Source organism: Calidris pugnax, unplaced genomic scaffold (genome assembly GCF_001431845.1).
Source record: "Calidris pugnax isolate Ruff unplaced genomic scaffold, ASM143184v1 scaffold20, whole genome shotgun sequence".
NCBI classification, from domain to species: domain Eukaryota; kingdom Metazoa; phylum Chordata; class Aves; order Charadriiformes; family Scolopacidae; genus Calidris; species Calidris pugnax.
In genome coordinates this window covers 22,108,776-22,132,698 of record NW_015094510.1, presented here as the reverse complement: position 1 = coordinate 22,132,698, position 23,923 = coordinate 22,108,776, and the positions used below count along the sequence as shown (strand labels likewise).

General features: G+C 38.7%; 1 protein-coding gene across 1 annotated transcript in view; it reads left to right on the top strand.

Moving 5' to 3' along the window:
* The window catches only part of FRY (FRY microtubule binding protein), a 217,415-nt gene that overhangs the window by 1,084 nt on the left and 192,408 nt on the right, over positions 1-23,923 (top strand). The window lies entirely within an intron of this gene.

The window sequence follows — 23,923 nt, the reverse complement described above, 5'->3', positions numbered from 1 at the left end:
TTCTCAATAGGGCCACAGATTTTTCAATCTGAGTAGTTATTTTTATGTTCTTTGTTGATTGCTTAAATGCAGATTTTCTCTTTCAGCTTTTCTAGATTTTTGGATGATGGTTTTCAGTACGCTGGGACAATATTTACAATACCATTTGTTATTCAGTGCCTGTTTTATTTCAATGTAGTCTTTTTTTTTACCCAAGACAGTGCAGATCAAAACAAGTAGAAGGATTTATTTATGCTGTAGAGCTCAGAGATCTGTAAATGTGTGATATGTATTCTAGATTTATATGACCATTATGAAGATGATGATTTTCCATTGCCTGAATAAGCTGTTCTGTGCATCGGCGCTGTGTACATACATACTGACATGGAAAGGGCTCCATATGGCTGAGTTTTTAAGTTCAGTTTGACTTGTGGTAGGGCACTTGGACACATCTCCACACCAGCATGTGTGACTTCAGCCTGGTGTACCATAGGAACATGCTGAAATTCCCGTGTCAGTCACTGAAGGGTGTAAGGGAGATGCCTAACCCATATTATAGGGTTAGTAATATAACTCATTCCAGTCTGGACCACGGTCACTAGTGCTCTAGACACAAGATTGAGCACGTATCGTTGTGCCACGTGAGCCAGGAGGGAATGTGTGATGGCTCTGGTCTGGAAAAGTACAACTGTATGTAATTACAGGCTTGAAGCTGGGAAACCAGAGCGCCGTTTCCTAGACTACCTTGTGACTGTAATTCTAGGATCTCCTATGTTCAGGTTGAGCAAACTCAGAAAATACTGGATTTGACCACTTCTAGACTAGTTTACCCATTTTACTGGTCTTGAAACAACTGATTATAATAACACTTTTCTTTCACGAAGCAGTTTAAGAACATACAACCTCACAGCAGTTAAGCTAATGGCTTCTGAGTGAAAATAGTATCTCATGGCATCAGGCTTCTCACTGCAATGAATACAAATTTGGCATATTAGCAGGTGTCTTGTAGATGTCCTTGTACTCAGAGCTGGAATTACATGAATATGCAAACATATTCATGCGCTTTTATTTTCTAAAAGGGAGATGAGACCTACTGACATGATGTGCTCTTGTGAAATCTCTTGTCTTTTAACAGTCTAGAAAAAATCTCAGGGCATGGAGGAAATGATTTAGTTCCATTTAACTAAAACAGTGTTGTTTTTTAATAACACTGGTGGCATATCTGAAAAATTAGCGATACTGAAGTCTGATGGATGTGGGACCTGTTATCTTTGTATAGTTTCTCTCAGCTTTTGGAGGATGTCGTTGTTGGCATCAGTGAGAGAATGCTAGGGGAGACCTTATCTGTTGCTACTCATAAACATGACTGCCTTATTTCCTCTTATTTATTTTAATGCTGCACTATAAAATTATGGTCTTTGATTTATTTGATCTGATGGTATTTTAGTAGTATATTTGTCACACTCTAAATTGACCTCACTAAGTTCTGTGCCTTTGGCTTTTGGAACTAACGAATTAAAACTGTCTGCTTAGACCCAGCAAGGCATGTGACAAGTTATCTGGCAGTAATCTAGGAATGCAATTAAACGAGTTTCATTATGCACTTTGTTTGCTAGGTTAGAGTTTTTAAATTTGCATGGTGGAGGCCTCACAGGACATAAAAACTCAACCGTTTTATTTTTAATGCTTTGACTTCATTTTTCAAAATTTGAGGAACTCCATCATTTCTTTACTCAGTTCATTGTGTAGCCTGTGTTACTTATGAAGGTCCTGATTTTTACTTCAGTTGTGAAAGCAAGCATTGGTTTATGGAGTGTCAAAGGAAAGTGCAGATCCCAGCAGCTCTAAGTTCAGGAAGTTGTTCTCCATTTTGGATCTCCCTTTTTGGAGAGACTTAAGCCTGGCTGTGTAGAAGAGTCCAAATTGCCTCAACTGTATACATATATGGATTATAGGGCTTCACAGGCTGGTGGATGAGATATTTAAACAGGTTGGACTGATACAGGGCAATAAATGAGAGTTAGGTGTCCAAGAATTGAGATGAAGCATGAAGAGACCAGTAGTTTAAAAAACAAAACAAGAACAAACAAACAAACAAACAAACAGAAAAGAAACAACTAAAAATAGATTTGTTTTGTTATTTTTAGGGACTACTGCTGATTGCATAAAAATCACTGAACTTAAAAGGTCATACTGCCAATACTCGGTACCTTTCAAACATTTGTTTTAATTAATCTAGTACAGAGATTCAAATGAAGACTGACACTTGGAATTTGGGGGAGGCAATATCTTTTTTTACTAATTAAAAATACCAATGTTCTAGCTTGAAATGTGTGCTGGAGAACAGATCAGCATCATTCATCATATTGTAGCCAACAGTATTGATATTGACTTGAATAAGGTAATAACATTTTAGAGCTGATAAACATCATTTAATATTGCCTAAGAGTGGGTTTTGGTTTTGTTTTCATGTTAAGGTACTGTGATAGTTCATGAAAGGAGTTTGTCAATATTAATTCCAGAAGAGATCTTCAGAATCTTTATAACTATAAGATGTGTGGATGTTTAAATAATTTGGGTTTTGCCTGTACCTTTTTACTTCCTTAAGAATTTGGGGGGGAAATAAGGAAAAAAAAAAGTGGGAGACCTGCATCTGGTATTAAGGAAAATATTTTTTGTTTAGAAGTGTGCATAGCATGAAAGATATCACAAAATAGAAATTCTTATTGAAACAGTGAATGCTTTAAAAAAAACCACAAGACGAGCAACAAAATCACGGAAAGCATGCCGTTATTTCCAAAGTAAATATTTTACCAAATAAGTTTTTGATGCAGGGAACAAGATGTACAAGGAACAGGATGTGATACATATCCAGTACAACATTTTAAACACAATTTAAACTTCCTGGCTTTTTCCTTGCCTATATTTAGATAAAACTTAAATGCTATTCCACTCAATGCTATTTTGCTTTGATTAAAACAGATAACATTTTCCCCATGCCTGTGGCTGATTCGTACATGTTCCTCCATATAGTAAAATAAGGGAAAGGCTTTAATTCTCCATTCCCCCCTATAGAGAAATGAGCTAAAAAGTCCAAAGATACAGATAGACTACTTTTTCTCTCGGTGCTGATGTGCTATTTTGGGTTATGTGCTGACCTACTTTCTATGTTTCCAGAAAGCAAGCTGAAAAATTTTAGCTCAGGTTGCAGAAAGATTTGGATGTATTTTTCAGTGGATTTTTGTACAGCCTTTCACATAGATAGGCAGGCACACACACACACGTTGGCTAGTGTGGGGGTTGATCTACACAGCAAATCCAGATTGCCAATTTTGGTACAATTTCAACAATAATAGCAGCAGAGATCTGCTGCGAGCCACCTGACTTCAGAGGATTTGACAGAAAGATGTTTCCAATCTAGTGGTGCTGTTACTCAGTTACATGATAAGACAGAAAAATTTTGAATAAGTTTGATACTTAAGCAGAAACATCCAAAGTTGCTGTAAGAGTCTCATTATTATATTTTTTTTCCAGTTTCTTCAGAATAGTCTTAGAAACTGGAAGATGAAACCTTCATTGTAGTAAATGAATCATTTACTTCGACTCTGTGCATCTCAGAGTGCATTCAGCACTCTGACCATCAAAGAACGTTCAGCCCACTAGTTTGACATTCCCAATTAAAATAATGATACACAAAGCTTGGGAATTCTGTGAACAAATTATAAGAGAACAAATAATGAGAGACAAAGACCTGGTCCTGCTCTCTGCTTGGGGCAGAAAAAATTCATCAGCCCTGGCAACATTTGGGCCCTCCCCAGCACAGCAGCTCAGCTGGTGGAAAAACATCCTTTTTGGTTTATTGTGCTTCACTCACAATGACCATAGTGCAGAAGGTCTTGGTGTGGCATTCCTCTCATTTAACCGTATAAAGGTTAAGCATCTGTAAGTCTCAGTAAAAGGCTGCAGTTAAGGAGAAAAGGCAATTTCCCCTATCCTCAGTTAGGGGACATGAGTTTGGCCTTGCAGAGGCCTTGCAGTGTCTCTCTCTCTCTCTCTCAACTATAGATGGAGTTCAGACTTTGGCAACTTAATGTTTGAATGTCTGCAGCTAGGTGAGAGAAATCCAGTCCCTTTTCTTTTTATATACCACACCTACAGTAGGGGGTTTTGTTGATTTATTAGGACTGATGTAGTTCTACTGGAAAAGGCTGGATACTGTAAACAAGGCCTCAAAATATCATGAATGGCAGGTCTGAATCTTCTAAGGACTGACAGACAGATTCTTACTTCTCTGGAAAGTGTTATTACCTCCTTAAGCTAACATGTGGATATGTTAATTGTATATTTTTCTAGGGCATTTAATTTGATACTTCTTTTTTTACAAATTAAATTGTATAACAGAAAGACTACATACAGTACTTTTAAAAATCTGGCTCTTATATCTTCATTTATAGTTGGTAATTGAAGTGAGTTTTAGCTCTGTGTGAGAGTTATGATAAGAATCCTGCAGACTCAAAGCTTTTTAGTAGGTTTTTATAAGCATTTGGATGATGTAAAATTTTCCCTTATTAAGTATCCTCGGCAGTCCTACCACTTTCCAGGGTGTCCAAAATTGGTGGGATATTAGTAAATAATGAAGTTGAATCAGTATTATAGTGTGATAGTCATATGTGAATTGCCTAGTTAAATGCTCATGGTGCAACAAAACATGTTTTTGATGCTGCTACGTGGAAGGTAATATGAGCACAGATTGTAGGGTTCCAAGTACAAAACTCTTCAGGGTAGTAACTTGACGGAAAGCCAAAGGGCAATTTAAGAAGCTTGTTCAGCCTGGCTGTCAGTGTGATGCTAAAATGTTGTGGTACTGAAGTATTGTCTCCAGCGCTTTGATATTTCCACTTAACAATGAGGTATAAATAAAGGAGTTCAAAAAAGAGGCCTGTGGAATTTTTCAAGGTCTGTAGGGAAAAAAAAAACCCACCCAAAACCTTTAATACTTTGAGGCCTCAAGATTTCATCTATGTACATTTCTAGAACAGAAATGTGCAAGATGAGTTGATCATGGTCTACAAATTGTTCTCAAAGCAAGGAATTTCTCAGCCCTATAAAGGCAGGCACCTTTAAGTTGAAGCTGAACTAGCTCCATCCAAACCCAGATTTTCTCACAAGAAGGAAATATTAAAATTGAAATAGATGAGTTGTAGCATCTTCCTCTACCAAGGAAGGAGGAATATTCCTATTGTTGTGGAACAGACACTCCCAAAAGCTACCTTTAACCTTGCCACTGTTCAGTGCAGTTAGCGGAGGGGTGTAGGTTATTCACAGCCCTGAATCAATGGCTCTGTTCATTGGCTGTAAAAGAGGTAGAGGAGACTGGGCTCCCAGGCTGAAATTAGGTGTTGTGATTTAATTCCTACAAGTCTACTTTCCAAAAGCTTATCTTTTGCTAGCAGACAATACTCTGCAGCCTTCTGTATACAGTTGGTCCAGATGACCCTCGCTTATGCGTAACTCTTGTCTTTTATGTTCCTGTGCTGTATTCTTTCCCATGCAAGCAGATGTGTCCCTCTTGTTATAGTTGAGAAACATTTGGGAATCTCATTTCTGCTGAAATGGGATCTGAACTTCATCCATTTCTCTGTATGCTTCCAATCTGTGTAGGAACCAAGGGGATCTCAGGTTATTCAAGTCTGCCTGGGACCCTGTATTAGTTTCCACCCTCTCCAAAAATATTTATTGCGTATTTTGCTGAAAGGGCTGTTTCCCCAGTACTCTGCTGTTTGGCGTCAAGACTTGGAAGGATAGCCCCAGATAATTTTCTCCCTTTAAGAAAGATAGAAATGACACGATCAGCGGTGTAAAGTGCCATAGGAGATCTGATCCTTGCTATCATACTTTTTCACTTCCATAGCTGTGAGTTGTTCTCAGATGTTCAGTCGCTTTATCAGCTAAATTTATCGTGCTAACATGGCAGTAGTGCTTAACTACAAAAAATGTAAGGGTAATGATTCCTAACACAAATTGATTGAAGGACTTATCTTACTGATATATGTCTTCCTGAAAATAATTATTTTCTGTAGTATTACCACTTTTTCTTGGGCGTTTGCATAATTACAGAAGCGTTCAGGAATGTATTTTTCATCTTTGCCTGTCCTAGAGACTGGTAACAACTTGACTTCCCAGAGATAAGCCAGATCATGGTATTCTATGCTATCACAAGCATTAGTTCTTCAAATTCCTCTTGAAACTAATCTGAAATGTCAGGAAATTCTAGTTTATCCGAGCTACGTGAGGATACTGCAAGAGGGCTTCAGAGTCTTTGTTTGAGTATCTTTGAATCTAGATTAATTTTAGGATTAACCTCCCGAGTCCTAAAAGCCCTAAATGGCCTACAGTGCTGCTCAAAAACTTATTGTTCCTCAATATTTTGCTACTTATCTTTATTTGGGAGCTGTAAAGCCCGGAGCTGAACTTGCAATAAGCAGGAGGACGATGGTGTTCATGCACCACCCCGGACTGTGGAAGGAGTTTACTGGAAGAGTTCAGTGGGAGTCTCGCTATGTTTTGGGAGTGTTGCAGGGCTTATCTCTCTTGGCAAGCTTTTTTCTCGCTAACTAAACTCTTAATTGACTTTGTGTGAAATAAATTCCCCAGTTCTGAAGCCCTGTGTAGAGATAACAGTAGAAGACCGTAAGGAGTGGAAGGGTGTTTCCTTTGCCTGGGAGAGCTGGTACACGTGTTGATTAATGTTCACAGTCAGTGGGCAAACAGGTGTCTTAAAATATGTACTTGCTATACCGAGTGTCTGAATTAAACTAGGTTATTGCACAGTTTCGTTTAACACTAACACTACATTTTTCTCAGTTGTTTTCATAAGTGTTACTAGTCAGAATAAGCTTGTGTTGTCTTAGTTTAAAATTCAGCAGTTGCACAGCTGACACTCCAAAAACTAACTCTCCTTTTCTGTTCTTGCAAAAGTGATCTTTTTATTTTCATTGTGTACAATAGTGGGTTTTTATTTATACATATATATATATATATATTTGGTGTTTATCTGGTGAGCCTTGGCCCACTGCAGCTGTGCAGGGACACGGTTTCAGCAATACAATCCCTAAAGGGAGCATCTGTCAAACACATGATCCCTTTTGTCATTTTGCCTGTATTTTACAGCGCTTGCAGAGGGGACACAACTACCCTCTTTGGCTAATGCTGTTTTGAATGCAGCTACTGTCATTCTTGCAAATTAACTGTTGTCAAATTTGCCTAAACTGTAGTTAACTCCAGCCAGTACAAGGCAGCCCAGCCAAATTTTTAAATGTTTTTCTAATTCGTTCTTGTTCTGCTTGTATTAATAATAGCTGTGACCACTGAGGGTCCTAATCTGAATAACCACAGGGAAATTATACATCTGTACAGTTTTATTAGCCACATGAAAAACATAAATTATATATGTATATATATATATATATAAAATGCACAGGCACACTCCCTTAAATCTAAGATTGGTATGCAGGCTATATAAACTGTGTCAGGTTTGCAGCAGTGTAATACAGCATGATGTTTTTCCAGTCCTGTCCAGGAACAATGTTTCAGGCATGATTTGACTGCCATGTTGTTATGCAGCTAATGCTTTAAAAAGTCAAAGGAAAATAATCAGTCAAATTGGGAGCTTTTAATGTCATTGTTTAAAAAGGTGGTGCTTTTTAACTAGTTAGTTTCTCATACGTCTTCAGGAAATAAGGTGGAGGAAAGGCAACCCCAAAATATCTCTGCCTTGAAGTAAGGGAATGTTATTCTTCCTCTCATGTTCTGTGGGGCTTTCTCCCCTTTTTCAGTCTTTAAGCACTTGGAATTTTTCAGTTACCTTACAGCTTGCTTTAGGGGTCAGCCCCTGCTTGTTCTTGCCAAGCAGCGCTTGCTCCTGCTGGAGGCAGCGCTGGGTGTCGGTTACTTGCCCTTGGCCACTGCTTCCTGTGGTTTGGGGACTCTGAGTTTCTTCACATCCTTTCCTTTTCCCTACTTTTTTTACATATGCTGTCATCTTTTGTATGGGGGGAAAAAAAAAAAAAAGAGAGAAAATTTACATTTATATTCAGGTAGCTGTTCCTGTCCTTATTTTCTGTCTTTCTTACCATGACAATGTAAGAGGAGCTCCAGACTGCTTCTAAATACACATTTATGAACTTGTGTAGAGAAACCTTCCCTCAGCCGCTCTCATTTTACCCAGGCAATCCTTTGCTTACTGCAGGTGGGAGAGGGAGAGGGGGAGAAGAGAGGGCCTCTATTAATTTGCATTATGGAGTTCAGCTTTGGGAGCACTGTCAAAGCGTGAGTAACCAGTTCGTCTAATTCAGGTGCAGTTGGTAAGAGAGGTGACAGAACTCTGGTGTAAGTCTGTGCACTGAAAAATGCTTATTCTATGAAAGAAATATCCTATTATTGCAGTGTTAAATGCAATAAGTGGGTCTTAATAATACTGTTCAAAAGCAAAACAGGTATTTATTATATTGTACAATTCTGCATGTAAAAATCAGGTATTTGTGTCTGTATCTGGAGGTTTTAAAGATAATTTACACATCCATGCTTTATGATGCTGTAGCAATGTCACGTTGGTTCTTGTGTACCACTGACTGCTGTAACAGAAGCTGAAACTCTTGTCCTCAAGGTTGTGCCTCAGTCAGCCATTCAGAGCAGCAGGTAAGGATGTGTTTCTGGTGTTTCTAGAGCTCTGGCCTCAAGTGGAAAACCTGTATTTTCTTACTGGTTGGTCTCACATTTGGGACAGTTTTATAGGTAATTCTGAGGAAGCTGAAATACAGCCAAGGATACAGAGAGCAAATTGAGTATTTCGCTAATACTAGAGAGGGAATAAAATTGTCAAAGTGTATATAAATCTGTATGTTACATTTCCCGTGAAAGGGATACACTGAAAGCATGCCAGACAAATAACTTCAAACCTATTTCTGTGTGCCAAACATCAAAAATATGCGTGTAATTCTGACTCCCCTGTGAATGTGACAGCTAAGGAGGAGGATATTTGCTAACTTTTGATTGATTGTTTGATGGAGACAGAATGCATTTGTCATTTTAGACAAAAATTGAAGTTGCTTTTGTAAAGGCTGCTTCTGTCTCTGGGGAAAACTGAAGGATGGGCTCACGCTTTGCAGTTTGTATGCTCCTTTGGCCAATACTTTTGCTTTAATAGAAACCTTTATCATCACTAGATGAAACTGAGAATCAGTTGAATAAAACTAGGTTATATTTCTATCAGTGTTAGGGATCCATCTACATTTATTGTATTGTTTCTAAAACTCTGGAATTTTCATAGCTGAATGTAGCTTTCCCATTCAGTGCTACATGCCATGTGTGAAAATGAAGTGGGCTTTTGGAGAGAATATGGAGAAGCTGGAAAGCTACAGGCTCAGCATATAATCAAGCATACTCTGAGCTGATAACGAACAATAAAAACTTCTATGCTGTAGTTCTTTTAGTAGTAGTTATAAGTACACCTATTTCTGAAAACAATATGATTTGTGTATCTGAATTTTGGTGTGGCCTGAGTACACATAGGAGATCCATCTGCCTGGGGACTCAGGCAAAATATAGGTACTTTACATATTTGTCTTACATGAAGAACTAAGATATAAGTTATACCCACCTGTTCAGACTGCTGAACTTCTGAAAATGAGTGGGTGTCAGTGTTGAGGACTGAGGGAACAGTTTATCCCAAGATGAGCATGCAGATGAAGATGAAGCCTGGACCAGTAGGAGCCTGGCCAGTGGTGCTTTCTGCTCTTCTGGAACCCAGTCCCACTAGAGGCAACATGGTTCTCTCCCATTTGAAAAAGGAAGACCATATTATTGGGAGGCTCAAAAGCTTTTTTTTTTTTTTTTTTTTTTTTTCAAAAACCAAGACCAATTAGAGTTCACTCTGATGAAATTCCTTAAGGATCCTGTTAAAGGGATACATTTTTAGTGTCGGGATCCAAGGACACATGCGCAGAGCCCGTCGTGCAGTCCGTAAATACGGAGCGGAGAGTAAATCTGTCACGAAGATCCCAAGGTTATGCATTTAAACAGTCTCCCCCAGGGTATTTTATGACAATTTTAACAGCAGGCAGGGTGACTGCAAAGCAGATCATAAATTTTGGGGGGCCAAAAATTTTTTTTTTTTTTTTTTTTTTTTAATTCCAAAACCACGAGCAAGTTAGAGTTCCCGGCCTGGATGACATGTGGGATCATGACAGCCTTGATTCAAAACTTAAATGGTGCTGGAGAGAAAGTTGTCTTGATCCCTAAGATTTGGGCAAATAGATTGCACTCAGATCCAAACTGAAGTGGAAGTCAAATAATCTGAATTTCACTCAATTAGTAATACATGATACAAAATGTGTTACATTATGTGGATGCAGAAATAGTACTTAGACTCAGAAGAGGAAAGAAACACCTATTAAAGAGTTAAATATTGCTACTGGATTCAAAGACTGGTGATAGTTGTTACCCGCTTTTTGTTTGTGTGGTTAAGACCTAAGGCATGGATATTCAGGGAGGATGTGATGGAAGTTAAGTGACTGTGCATTAAGTAGAGTCTGACATTAGAGGAAGATGTGGAGGGTGGGAAAAGATGAGAAATTAAATCTTCACAAGGACTCAAGAGGACTGGAGAGCTGAATTTTCTCTCCTCCCTTCTGTTCAGTCTGGTACTTATTTCAAAGTGTTTCCTGAGACACTGTTCCTGTTTGTTGGTTGGTTTTTTTTCCTTGCAATGTAGCAAAGACAAGTGAAATCGAATTTAGGGGTGTCCCATTACATTGCATAGAACAGGTTTACTGAAGGGCGAGATAAGTTTTGGCGGCCTCTCTTCTTTCCTCTTCATTAACATAATTTCATGTAACACAAGCGATCCAGAGTCTTGGGCAAGGGACTATTTCTGCTACAGGGCAGCCTGATCTATGTTGTATCTCATCCAGCACTGAATCAATGCAACTTTAATATGTTGGAATTTTTAAAAATCTGTATGTTATTAATAGGCCCCATATATATTTGCCCATCCATGAAAAGCAGAATTTTCATTATCCTTTAGTTTTCATGACAAGGAAAGGAAGAAGACTGGATTTCCTAAATCTCTGTGATCACTTTGGACAGTGGCTTCACTTAACAGCAAGTGTAGAATAAACTCTTTGTAATTGCTGGAAACTTTCATTATAACAATCCTTTCTAAAAAGTACTTTCAAGTTCCAAAAGTTCTGATTTTTTTCCTCTATATCTGTAACACTTTTTTTTTTACAGAAGCTGAAATGCTTTCTTTTTATCTCACAGATATGAGCTAACAAAACTTAATTTATGTAAAATACTGAACACTCAGAAGTAGTTTTAAATAGAAAATTGCCTCTGAAATCTGTAACCTTCATATTCATAGCTTGCCCGTGCTATTTGCTTTCTACGCAAAATGCAATAGAAAAACCAGGGACATCTGCCATGCTTTATTCAGGACTAACACTGCACCCTACTAAATAAAATTCCTGCATAGCCTCCGGGTCTTTCTCTTAGCGCTGTACCCGGAGCATAGGCCTAACGTCACAGATTGCAGTGGAATAATAGCAAGCATGGTTTTGTAATTGTGAGTGTTACCATCGTGCGGATTCTGGCAAGTTCCACCCTCAACCTTTGCTCTTTGGAAGATGCCCAGCCTCTGGGCTTCCACTTGGGCAAAGCCACGTGTCCAGCAGCTCTGAGGCTACCTGTGAGGAGCCCCATCAGGCACCTGAGCTCCTGGCTGTGCCTCTGTCATGGTTTGGGCTACCTCAAACCAGGGCAGCTTCTATACTCTACCCCACCAGAGAACGCCTTTTCCAGGTTTTGCACTGCTTTTCTGTTGGAGAGGGATGGGCTTTCACGTCCTCATGAAGATAAGGCTGCGACAGCTGTCATGTAATGGGAACATCAGTGTGAAGTGAAATTACTACAAATGCACATTAGCATATGAATTGTTCTGCTTATGAAATGCTGGGACGTGAGTCAGCTTCCCCTCTAAATATGGGAAGCACGCATTATGGATCAAACAGTAAGGGACTAATAATATTTAGAACCAGATTACAGCTTTAACCATGTATTTTGTTTGCTGTTAGCAAACAAGAATATGACTACAAATTAAAGGTGCTTATCTTCTTTCAGCTGAAAGACAATGCAGTTGAAACACTTGGCCAAATCTCCTGTCAGTATGCATCTATAAAACTCATCAGTATAGGAAGCAACTCTGGAAAAGCTGTGTGCTCTTCTGTGACTGTAATTCAATATTAAGTTATCTATCACAAACTAAAACTGTAAATGTAGTACATGATATGACTAGCATCTAATACTCTGATTTGGCTTGCGCTAAGGTCAGGTATAGCCTGGCAACTATTGTACTAATTGTACTATTCTATTAATCTATTATTAGATTATTATTCTATTAGTCAAGCCTTTGCTATTGATCTCTTTGCTGGCTTTGAGAGTATGACCATGAGTAGTTATTTGTTGACCCTTTCCTCCTCTACTCACTTCTGAAAAGTGATGCTTGACTAAGGAGAAGTTTTTTGGAAGGTAAGGCTGTATCAAATCCAGTCTCTTTGCTTATAACAGCATTAGACTGGAAAAAATGGGTTAATTCAAGCATAAAACTTGTCAGATGTTCACATCCTATGGATTAAGACAACCAGGTTATTCCAGAAAATTTAACAAATCAGTTTTGAGTAACAGTTGGAGGGTTTGAACACCTGTGTATTTTCATCACTTTTTGATTCCCAGTTTTGTCTTCTTGCATTGTTTAACTTTCCTATTTGAAATGCAAACCAAAATAGGTTAGAGACTTCATAGCACACGTACGTTTGCAGATGTGTGACTGTTCTGCTATGTATAGGAGATGAGATCTAGGTAATAAGTGCTTATGGGGAAAAAAGAAGTAGTTTTCTAAATGGATATGTGCTGTTAAGCAGTCTCATCTGAGCGAGCAGGTACCAAAGAATCCTTAACTTGGTCTTTGTCAATCAACTTGATTCCTTTAAACACTTCTGACACCTGTAAAACCCACCCAAGATGCAGTAAGTAGCCTGAATGTCACCTTTTTAACCTTAGTTTTGCAAAGAGCGGTCCCTTCTATGATTCTATGAGTCTACAATTGGGTAGTCTGCTGGAAGAAAGGGGTATAATGTTTTGATTTAGCCTTTGACCATAATGCCTAAATCTGTAGTTCAGCTATCTAAATCAGGTGCTTTTTTTTTTTTTTTAACACTGAGCTTTCAAATTTACAAGAAAGTACTGGACTACACTGAACCTACTAGAGAAGCCTGAAGCTTCATAAACCTTTGCCAGCCTGAAAATGTAGCCAAATTGTAATTCCCATGCTTTGCTTTTCATCATTTGAGCACTTTCATGATTCAGTTCTGAACTTAACACAGTGATTACTTTCTTTTAGTCATCTCTTCTGAAGGATCTTGTTTAAATCTTTGATAGGATAAATAAATAATTAGTCTTCCTTTATCTTCTATGCTCAAACAACTCTAATAGGTTAATGACACTTTTTTTTAGAAACCGTGTTGATTAGTCCTACTATGTTGTAATCTTGGTGTTTTACTCAACTCTTAATTATCATTTTAATCACCCCTTCAGATAAAAGGCTTGATGAAGTGTAATTTCTTAGACTATGGTGTATTAAAAAAAAAAGAAAATATTTCGTTCTCTATTCTGTTGTAATTTTCAAGATTTACTTATTTTTGCAGAACCCTTCAGTGATTTGATTCTTGATTTCCTTCTGGATTCCTGGATGTATATGAAAAGCACCTTGTGATTTATTGCACTTCACATCTCATACTGGCATTTTTTGTTGGGGGGGGGGTTGTTTGTTTGTTTTTCTATTTTTATTTCCATCTATAAAAGTGCAAAGCTTCCATCTTTAAGTAGAACATAGGAGGCCTGAGAGGGATGTTGTCACTGCAACCTCAGCCGAGAAGAAGCTCAAATTTTACCAAGAGTTTACCAATTTTACTTTCTTCCTGTGCTGAATCTTAAAATCTTTTTTTGAATGCTCCGTACATCTGCTTTATTTCTTTGGTCTTATAATTAATAATCAGCTCTTCCAAGTGTCTTTTCCTCCCCCATTCTCAGTTTTGTTCTTCGTAGCGTGCTGTAACTTACTCTGTGGTGGTCTCACTTGGGAGTGGACTGTTAAGGTTTTACATATGCCTCTCAAAGATGAGAAAATTACCAACAGGAGATACATAAACTAAGTCACTAAAAGAGTTAGGCTACTAAAAAGGCACTTAGGAACCTCATTCCAAAAACTTTCAGACATCACCAGGACCCTCAGCCTCTGTTCTACTGCTGCATATTCCTTTACCTGCTTTGGATTTCCACTTTTTGCCTGTCTTGATTTTTTGGTCTAAATGAATTTTCGAAGTATGTCTTCTAGAGTGGATCCTACAAAAGTCAATTTAGTGATGAGATGTTTCGGGGTTTCATCTGTCCTCTTCTGGATTTCCACCTGAAGGCCACTCAAGGGTAAACTCTTCTTAGCTTCCTGTGTGCCACTGACGGATCAGGGGCTCGTGCCCTTGACGAGTCTTCCCCCATCTGAAAGAGTGTGATCACTATTGCACCTTTGAGTATCCCAGCAGCGATTTCTCCTGTTGGAAATGTTCCACTTGGCATGAATATTCATTGGGCTGGAGAAAGTAAGACCGTAGAGTGCAGCAATTGTATCACTCAGCTAGAATATGGGACAGTCACTTTCAAGTCACTCTTCTAATGCATATTTAATTATTTATACATGTTGGAGTAGTTTCAGCAGGAAAAGTTAAGAGCTGTTTCCAGAATATCCTGTAGCTTGATGGTTAGGTCACTTACTGAAGATGTTGAAATTTTATTTAAAGCTTTTGTCAAATTTCAGTTCAAAGATCCTCAAATGTCACTTCCTGCATTTGGTATTGTTATTTCTTAGTCTTCATGCATGGTTCAAATATATTAATAATTACTCAGATTTAAGCACTTCCTGTTGTTTTGGAAAGTTTTTGGTTCAGTTACTTTGGTTTAGTTGGACTATCAGGAATGGACTGAGTATTTTTATGTTGGTTCAGTCAAAGCTGAAAAACCAAGTGGAGCTGAAATAGAAGGGGAAGTAAGGAAAGCTTCTCTGACCTGTTTTGGTATTTTTATTAACTGGGAAAAAAAGATCCACAGATTCTATAGATTTGAAGGACATGAAAGTATTTTGACCTCTAATGATGAAGAGTAGTGTCTAGAGGAATTTTTATAAAGTACCTGAGCAATTTAGACACAATTCCCTTTGGTTATAACCTAATTCCCACCACCTAACCTACTTTGGAGTCCATTGGGATTTTCAAAACCTTATTTCTGCATCTAAACAGACCTCATGATCCTTTGAATACTCAGCAAGACCAGATATAACCAATTTTCTATCTACACTTAGTGTTCACTTGGTTCAAATCACTTTAGTTTAAATAATCAGTTTGTTCTGAATGCAAGGTATGATTTCTGGATCCAATGTATTTAATTTCTGGATTCAGTGTATTCTTACATTCATAATTTCAACTTCCAGCCAAATGCAATTTGATTTTCAAAGGAAGAAGACAAAATCTATCTGACTGCATCATTCTGCATTTCTAACACAATAAGATATTTTTGAAGCTACATAGATATAGATATATAAAGATACATCATTTTCCATCTTCCCTTCCAAAAGCATGTAGTTTATTTCTTGTCAACAATAATAAAGATCGTACAGAATTTCATACAAAAACTACATGTGGAGCAGCCAACCTTTTGATCATTACACCAGTCATACAGTGTACCCTGTCTTTAGGAAAGTAATTAAAGCATTCATGGTTTAAGTGTTTTAAATGATTCGGGGAAATCCAAGTTCTATCTTCAGGCGTTAAAGTCAGTTTGCCTTGGGTATCCATGGTTGAAACATTTGTTACTCTCACCCTGAGTCACCACTCTTCTTACTCATATTGCCATATTAAAAGTTATTGTTATTTAACAGCAAAATGTATGTAGTTAGAAGATGTGTTAGCGTTGTGGTTTAGGCTGAATTGCCAATTCCGGGCAACAGATGCTCTCCCCCACTTCTCACTCCGAGAAGAGGAGGAGAGATAAAGAGATTTAGGAGTTTAGAGAGAACTAAACTACTTTAATGAAACACTAATAATAATAAAAAAAAGAAAATAATGAAAATAGACACAATTTATACAAAACTGTATCAAGCTCCCAGGACAATGTCAGCAGCAGGCACTGGGGAAGTCCCAGACTGGACTCGGCGACGGATGGGAACTGGATTCCAGCTCTGGAGTCAGGAACACAGGGATCGGGATCAAAGGCAGATGGACAGACAGGATCCTCTTTGGACGTCGGCCATTGAAGAGAGAGAGGCTGACCCTGTGATCTCTAAGCTTTTATACTGACTGTGGGGCAGATGGGGTGGAATACCCCAGTTGGTCAGGTTTGGTCACTGGTCCTGTCCGCTCCTCCCTGCAGGTGCTGCCCTTCTTACGTTTTTCTGTTTCCAACCCTCCAACGGGGCAAATAACAAAATTAGCTGACCTTGGTTGTTATAGCGATAAGGATAAGCAGGAGCCTCTTCGCCTGCCCTTCCTTGGCTTGAAGTGCAAACATTGGTTTTATCGCTCTGAGAACGGACACCTTTCTGCACTGGTAATTTCAGAGTTAGAAGAGGCCTAGTTAAGAAGTAAAATTACTATACAGAAAGTTGGTTCTGTTTTACCTCAAACCAGGACAGTTAGTTTTAACTTACTAATTCATGTTGTCTCATTTATGATGGAATTTGAGTAAGAAAATTAGCAGGTTCATAGAAAACATTAGGATTTTTCCTTTCGTCTTCCTGAACATTTGAGAAAATAAGATCCTTGGGACGCTCAAAAGGTTTTATAGGGATAACTGAAACAAAACAAGAAAACTACCTTGGTTTTTAATGAAAATGAGAATTTACAGACCATCTTTGGCATACACATATTTAAATGGCTTATTTTTATTAGTCAGCAGTTACACAGAGAGAAAGTCAGTCACACTGGCAGATCTTTCATTCTGACTCCAGTAGGAAACAACATTATTGCTTCTTGAAGGAGGAAACCCCAAACTGATAATTGTCGCCATAAAAACCTTTGTGCTTTGGACTGTTTATTGGTTTTTAAAATGTATCATTGTCAAAGGACGGAACTAAAATGCCAGACATCCTGTTCAGGTTGTACCTTTCCTCAGACAGGTCTCTGGGCTGGACACTGGGTTGTTTTTTTGTTGGCTTCCCCTCCCCCCCACCTCACTCTCACTCTATTTTCATTTTTTAAAGTTTAGCGACACTTGTTTAGCTTGCCAAGTGAATGAACTATTAATGAACCGGCCCGAGAGACGCTGTTGGTATAACATAAACCGTGCCGGCCCTAGACGGTGCCTCATGTTGAGTGGCATTTCCCCCTCCGCGCAGGTCGCGCTGCTGCTGAGCTCAGGTTTGCTGAACTTCCTAATTACCTCAAAGCTTCCAAAGGAATGATTTCAGCAGGTCTCCTCCCTGGGCTGTTTGGCGGGTGCGAGGAGGGGCCGTGCAGTAACTCTACACCTGCTCTGGCACACGCCTGTCCGCCCGCTCAGCTTCCCCAACCGCTGCCCGAGTCGGGCATGAGAACATCCGAGATTGCCTGGGTCTGTGGCCACTGGTCCAGGTAACTTCTGGGTGTCCACCTTGGCTTTGTGCTGACTGTAACAGTTAGCCCTCCATCATGGCAGTTGATGACAGCAACGTCTACTCTAGGACTAAGAGTAAACTCAATTCCTATCAGACTCGTTACAAATCAGCAAGACGGAGAAGCCTACCACCAGACATCCTGCTAGAAAATGATTTTAAAGGAAATTTTCAAAGAAATGTTAGGAATATAGAGCCTATACATCCAAGGCGCCCTAAGAAAAGACCTTCTGTGTTTTCAGGTAGGAAATGCTATGTTAGTAGTGTGTTGGTGCAATATCTTCTAAACCTTTTTGGCAGTATTTGAAGGATTCAGTAACTGATTCCAGTTAGAATTTATTCTGGCTTAGGTTTTACTAAGTCTCCACAGATAGATTTAATCAAGTACCATTTATATTAGATTATGTCAGCCGTTAGAGTTGAAGTGTTGGAACAAAAAAGAGAGACTTTCTTCATATGTTTGATTCCGTGTTGCTTGCCTTTGGGGATTTTATTTTTTTAAAATACTTAGCCCTTTTTTAAAAAAAGGTTGTTTCTATAGAGCTTTAAACTGCATTTTGCTTAACCCCACTTACAAGCAATGCAGTCAGCTGCAGTGTAAGTATCTCTCTTGCTGCTCTGATGCTGTACCTCATTGCTTTTCTGGAGGAGAGTGGTTTGGGGATATGCAGACTTCTTCAGTCTAACTGATTTTTTTTTTTTGTGTGTGTGTGTGTAGCCAGAAATTAACATCACTAAATAGTCAAATGGATGCTTTGAATTCCTGGCTTGCACTGGAGCCTGTAATGTCTGTAGTTAATAGTTCAGTTTAACTCTCTAGTTGTTAAGAAGTAGGAACAAGGTGTAAGAGTGGATTTCAGTTAAGCTAATGGCAAGTCTGGATTATTTGGGGATTTTTTAAATTTACTTGAAATATGCCTAAAAATAGGCAATAGAGGATGTCGCATGAGGACAAAGGACAAAGGATTTATTGCAAAACAATCAGGTCATCTTTACTAGGAGGACTTAAAGGTTTTAGGGGGGAAAAAATCAATACCAGATCATCCCTACTGAAACTGAGGATGTGTTACTGTGAGGTGATCAGAGGAAATTAAATCCTTTATAGAAGCAAAACCAGTCTGTTTTTTAAATGTAGATACCTCCAATTCCAGCTGAAAATGAGGATTTTAAAATTTCTAGGGGGAAATAGTACAATACAGATCTGTGAAGAGCTATGAAGTATATGAAAAAGTGTTATTGATTATTTATATATTAATATTATATTCCTTAATTACAGCTAAACATACATGGGTATCTTGTTATGAGCTGAAGCTGCTGAAGGAATGGGAATACAATGGTAAAAGATAACACAGGGCAGCACTGCCCTGTGGGATTTAAGCCTCCATTGTACCTTTGTTAAGGTATTTGAAATATTTCAACACTTTAGGAAACAAAGCTTTTTTCCTTCTTCCTATTCTACTTCCCCAGCTTAAAAAAAAATGCAAAAAGCCTTATCAGATCTTAAGTCAGGTGACTCAGACATGCCCAAGGCTCCTGTGCTTCCCAGTGTCTGAACAGGCTCTTCCTCAGGTGATGTCTGTTGGTGACTCACAGCTCATTATTTTGGGCAGGACAGACCCCCTGTATCTTATTCTTTCTCAGTTGCTGCTTTTTGTCTTCTAGCTACCTTTTCTGCTCCTTAATTACTTCTACATTTGGTGGGTTTTTTTCCTTCCTGTAAATTTTCACGGTTTTTTTCTGTACATCAACATTTTTTTTAGAAAATTCATATTCGATAGCCTTGTGTTTGGTCTCCAACACCCCTACTCTGTTGTGCCCACCCAGATTTCTCCTTTAATCTGTGATCTTTCTTTTTTTAAATGCAATTGTTTTTTCTCCCTGTTCTCTTTCCACTTTCCAAAATTACCACACTAGCAGTAATACTCCATCGTTAGTGCTGCGTCAGAGATGAGCATTTTAATGTAGTTTGTGTGTCTGGAATGCTGCCATTATGCTTATGAAATCCACTGCAGCTGTGTTACTGTACACTCAAGGGCACTTAACTCAAAGGTAATGCAAATTGCTTGCTATAAGCAACTGATGGAGCATGATGGAAAGATGGGTGTAGTCTTTCATTGGGTAGGTCAGCAGTATACATGGGAGAAGCTTTACTTGATTTGCTTTTGAAAACAGGTTAACAAAGTAAGCTTGAAGTCCTCTAGACCATTGTCTTTCGTGCTGTAAATGTAGGTTAGAATGGAAATAGAGCTGTATCCTAGAATCGTGGACCGGTTTGGAAGGGACCTCTAAAGATCATATAGTCCAACCCCTCTGCTGTGGGCAGGGACATCTTCAGCAAGATCAGGTTGATCAAAGCCCTGTCCAACCTGGCCCTGAATACTTGAGAGAGATAGATAGGTAGGTAGGTAGGTAGATAGATAGATAGATATACTTGGTCTGCAGTCTTTTGGATCACTGCTGAAGCCCTCTGAAGAATGGGCTAATTCATACTTGTTTCAGCCTAGTCATCCATTAAGATAAATATTTTAAATCTATATAATTTTGACTCTTCTAGCTGCTGATCCCTGTACCTCTGCTTAGTCTTTTCTGTCACCATGAACCTGTCCTAGTTTTAGGACATGCTTGCAATTTAGTTTGAGTCACATACGTCTTGTTTTCTTTCCTTTTATTCTGTCTTAAAGAGCTTACCTAATAAAATTATGAACAGTGACACATCAAAGCATCTAGATGCAAGGATATAAGTCGGTTCATAGATTGGGGTCTTCTTTCAGTCTTGGTGCAGACTCAGGGAGGCATCTCGTGTGTGACAGGCTTCTTTTGCAATTTTTTCTTAACTGTGGTAGCTAGAAGCTCCCTCTTTAAAGATGAAAGCTGAAACCTGAGAAGAGTGACACGTCTGTCTGTCCTGTGATCATGAAGTCAGTCATTCCCGTGTGCCTAGGCAGGACTATCCAAACAATGCTATCACTGGGTTCTTGTCTTCATTCCCACATGGCGAGGGGAGGACAGAAACTATGGCTGTGAGGAGAAACCATGGCCTTGGCTGTGAGGAGAAACTATGGCCTTGCCAAAGGGATACACTGCACAGAGATGCCTTTTTCTTCTTTCAACAAAGCACTTCATTTCTTCCTGTTCTTGAAACTCGAAATGTTTAGAGGTGTTGCATACTTCAAGGCTTGGTCAGTGTCAACGGCTGATATCTAAATTTTTATTTTTACTATTTCATGGTTATGCTTTTTTTTTTTTTTTAATAAAAACAATTACAAGTGCACAGGGGATTATAATCAACACTAAAGGGGCATTTACGGACAATAGAGAAGTTAATCACCTTAATTAGTTGAGTTTGTACAGATCTGCTGACATGCCCTCAGCTCAGCATAGTGTCATAGCCGTGACTGAACCTTCTTACCCTGGCAGGATCAGGCAAAAATGAGTGGTGTCTTTTCTTGACCTGAAGATAAACCCGTGACTTGTTAATGAGAAAAGACAGAATTATAAAAGACAAGAGTGGGTAACAAAGGGCCTTAGGAGGCCACGTCTTTACAGAGGTACGATTCTGTGATTCTAGGAAAGGTAAATTGAACTAACTGAAGGGGCATAAAATTAAAGCGGATTAGCTAAATATCATTAAACATCTATGCAGACTCATATTCAAAAGCACAACAGCCTGAAGAAAATTGGTCTGTATTTATTAATTCTAATCTAAGGAAGCACAGGGTGAGTTTTTACTCATTTCTTTTTGGAAGAAGGCTGCTGATATTCTTTTTGTTTGAGTTTCCTCTTTATACCTGGCAAAAAATGTGAGGTTTTGGCTGGGATTGTTAATTTTCTGAAGGAAGTGGAGTAAACTACAGAAATTACAAAGGTTGAAATACTAAAAAAACATAATAGTTAAGTCCTACTTGGAAGCCATTTGTGTTGTGAGCTGGGGATGTTTGTTTAAGTAAGTAGCATTGAAAATCCACTTCTAGTACTGTTATTAGTATCTTGTGGGGTTTTTTCTTCTTCATTTTCATATGCAGGTGACCTGTGCTAGTGTTGAATAATGCTTGTTGACTGATGTGTCAGTTCTGAAGGAGAGAAGGTGAGAAAAATACTTTGGAGTTTCTGCCTCTCCCAGGACCAGGCACACCTCCATTTTATGGCCATGTGCCTGTGACTCAGGCGTTGTCTTTGCAGCCAAAATAAGCTCTATGTGTTCTGGGGGGTTCTCTCTACTCCTGTAAAAGCGTTGTGGTGTTGCTGGGACTTCACGTAGCGAAGGGCAGTGGGTAACAGTACACTACTCAAAGTAAAGGTTGCTGGTCCGTGATTTTACAACAGAATAGCTAGTATCCTGTAACAAATTCACTACTTTTTTTTTTCAGTGAAAATATTGTCGCAGTTAGAAGTCTTGAGGCACTCCCTCAAAGCATTTCTGGAGTTCAGACCAGCATACAGGCTAGCAAAGTCACTTTCTAAAATAAGTAAGTTGATTTGATGCTGTATTTGTATGTAAATTAAAATACTGACAATAATACAAGAAAGAAGGGGTTTATATATGTGAAAAATATTTAAAAGTTATTCAACAGTGATATGAATAAATTATTTAATTTTTCATGAGACATGGGGATTAAACAGCCAGTATGCATGAGGTTTTTTTTCTTTTGACTGGCTACATTAATTGGGAAAGACTTGCCAAAATCTAATTACTTTTAATAAGGATGCTTAAAATCATGGGTACAGTGTGTCTTGATTCAAATGAGTTATAATGATCTGTGTTCAGTATTTTAATTTAGTGAAGATTTGAATATCCTACCTCCTCTCTGAATAAATTGTACTGCATGGTAATAACATGTGCTTGTAATCTGCATAGGGTAATTGCTGTTCACTTCTGGTACCCTTACTGTCACCCTCCCCATGGAAGTGGCTTGTGCTGGTGCCGCATTTTCTGAGTACCATCCACTGACAGCAGAAGGGAAGGCCAGACTGGCCTGTCCCAAAGTTCTTCTCTTCCCTTTCTGACGTGAAAAAATTGGCTTGTTTTCCCCTTAATTCTGTTAGCAAGACCCTCTGCTGATTGAAAATGTGGGGGGAGTGGGGTGTTGCAATTTTTAATTTGCTGTTCATGTTGTAAGCTGGCATTAGTTCTGTATGTTACTGTGTTTTACTGAGCCTTATGTTAAGATATGCCACCATGTTATAAAATTGGTACATTGCTGATTGACTGTCCACCCATTGATCTGGTTGAGTGCCCACTGCTGTATTAATAGAAATTATCAGATTGATAATACCTTGCTTTTTGCTCAGCCTTCTGTATTTTTATGCTCACTTACACGTCTCTGCATATATTACTTAATATACTCTTCAGCATTTTAGTTCTTGAATGTTTTTTTAAAGTGTCATTTTATTCAGAAAGGATGGGTCGATGATTCAGAGGAAAGCTCTGGATTCTGCATTTTGAAGTCTGATGTAATATATGCATGTTGTCAGACTTGTTTTCTTCTTGGGTGCACTGGTATTTTATGGACTGTGGAGACTGATTTCCTAATGTTCTTGTAGGGAAGTGATAAAGATGCTGCTTCACCTTTAAGTTTTATTTGGAACATAAAGGAAGCTCTCTCTGTGTCCACTGGAGAGTGCCTTGAACATGAAAGGAGGCTGTAGAGAGGTGCAGGTCAGTCTCTTCTCCCAAGTCACAGGTGATAGGACAAGAGGAAATGGCCTCAAATTGTGCCAGGGAGGTTTAGATTGGATATTAGGAAAAGTATTTATACTGAAAGTGTTATTGAGCATTGGAACAGGCTGCCCAGGGAAGTAGTGGAGTCACCATCCCTGAAGGTATTTAAAAGAGAGGTAGACATAGTGCTTAGAGGTATTGTTTAGTGATGGTTTTTGTCAGTGTTAGGTTGATTTTGGACTAGATGAACTGAAAGGTCCCTTCCAACCTACGTGATTCTGCAATTCTATGAAGAATCATAGGGGATTCTTCGAAGGGGTGGGGGGAAGACAGGGTGGAAGGTGAGGTTAAGGTAGGGAAGGCTCCTTCTGCTATTATGGCTTGCATTTTTGTTTTCTGATTTGTTGCTTGTTTGTTTTGAAAACTGTTTAGTTGTCTCCTAGATTTAGATTGCTGCCATCAGTTGTTATAGATGTTAAGACTCCACTTTAAACCAAGGACTCCAGTGTGTAAGTGAACAAACCCCATTGTACACA